Source organism: Myotis myotis, unplaced genomic scaffold, assembly GCF_014108235.1.
Source record: "Myotis myotis isolate mMyoMyo1 unplaced genomic scaffold, mMyoMyo1.p scaffold_m19_p_1, whole genome shotgun sequence".
Taxonomy (NCBI): Eukaryota; Metazoa; Chordata; class Mammalia; order Chiroptera; family Vespertilionidae; genus Myotis; species Myotis myotis.
The window spans coordinates 86,778,351-86,779,934 of record NW_023416313.1 but is presented as its reverse complement, the minus strand read 5'-3'; the positions used below and the strand labels follow the sequence as shown (position 1 = coordinate 86,779,934).

Below are 1,584 nucleotides of genomic sequence, written 5' to 3'. Positions count from 1 at the left end.
TATATTTGAAATCCTAAAAGAAAACTAGAAACAAAAAACAAAGAAGAACCCATATTTAAATGGTACTAGCCAAGATTTTCCAAAACTGATCAAAGACTTCAAGCAACAGAATTTAAAATTTCTATAAACCTAAAACAAAATAAATACAAATAAAGCATCTAGGTGCACTTCTGATTCTGAAAACCAAAGGTAAAAGAAAAAAAAAAAATCTTAAAAGCAGCAAGAGACAAAATAAAAAAATACTCTCAAATAAGCAACCATAAGATTGCTGATTTACTAACAGGATTAAGTGCTAAGACAATAAAAAGTTATTTTCAAACTTCTAAATCAAGATAAGTTATGGTTCAGTCGGATCCCCGCAGCAGCTGCAGCGGCGCTCGTCTTTCCAGGCTCTTCTTGCTATCTCCTTTAGCTTCCGGAAACATGGCCTCCGGTGTGGCTGTCTCTGATGGAGTCATCAAAGTGTTCAATGACATGAAGGTACATAAGTCCTCAACACCAGAGGAGGTGAAGAAGCGAAAGATGATGGTGCTCTTCTGCCTGAGTGAAGACAAGAAGAACATCATTCTGGAAGAGGGCAAGGAGATCCTGGTAGGTGATGTGGGCCAGACAGTAGACGACCCCTACGCCACATTCGTCAAGATGCTGCCGGACAAAGACTGCCTTTATGCCCTGTATGACGCAACCTATGAGACCAAGGAGAGCAAGAAGGAGGACCTGGTGTTTATCTTCTGAGCTCCTGAGTCTGCGTCTCTTAAGAGCAAAATGATCTATGCCAGCTCCAAGGATGCCATCAAGAAGAAGCTTACGGGGATCAAGCATGAATTACAAGCAAACTGCTACGAGGAGGTCAAAGACCGCTGCACTCTGACAGAGAAGCTGGGGGGGGGGGGGCAGTGCTGTCATCTCCCTGGAGGGCAAGCCTTTGTGAACCCCCTCCAGCCCCCTGCCTGGACCATCTGGCAGCCCCAGACCTGACTGTGGGGGGTTGCAGGCTGCCCCCCTTCTGCCAGACCTGAGGGGCTGGAGGGATCCCAGCAGGGGGAGGGCAATCCCTTCACCCAGTTGCCAAACAGCCCCCCACCCCCTGGACCTTCCTTCTCCCTCTACCCCTGACGGTTCTGGCCTTCCCAAACAGCTTTTGATCTTCTGATTCCTCTTAGGTTGAAGCAGACCAAGTCCTCCCTACCCCAAGCACCCCAGTTTTGGAGAGGGCCTGTAGTTTTTTTAACGACACCCCTACTTGCAACCTGTTCCTCCCCTTTCCCATGCTGCCAACTTCTAACCGCAATAGTGACTCTGTGCTTGTCTGTTTAGTTCTGTGTATAAATGGAATGTTGTGATGATAACCCCTCCCAGTGCTGCCTGGTTCCCCTCCCCTTTTCCACCTGGTCTCGGCCACTCATGGAAGCAGGACCAGTAAGGGACCCTTAATTAAAAAAAAAAAAAAAAAAAGGAAGAAAAACAACAATAAAAAGCCTCACTTAATTAAAAAAAAAAAAAAAGATAAGTTATAACCATAATTCCTTACCTAGAAAGATACTTCTCAAAAATAAAGGGCAATTAAATATTATATCAAACAAA

At 45.0% G+C, this 1,584-nt stretch overlaps 1 pseudogene; it reads left to right on the top strand.

Annotated features, from left to right (window-relative positions):
• The first annotated feature begins 348 nt into the window (after positions 1 to 348).
• LOC118673311 lies at positions 349 to 1,343 on the top strand (annotated as a pseudogene).
• Positions 1,344 to 1,584: the final 241 nt, after the last annotated feature.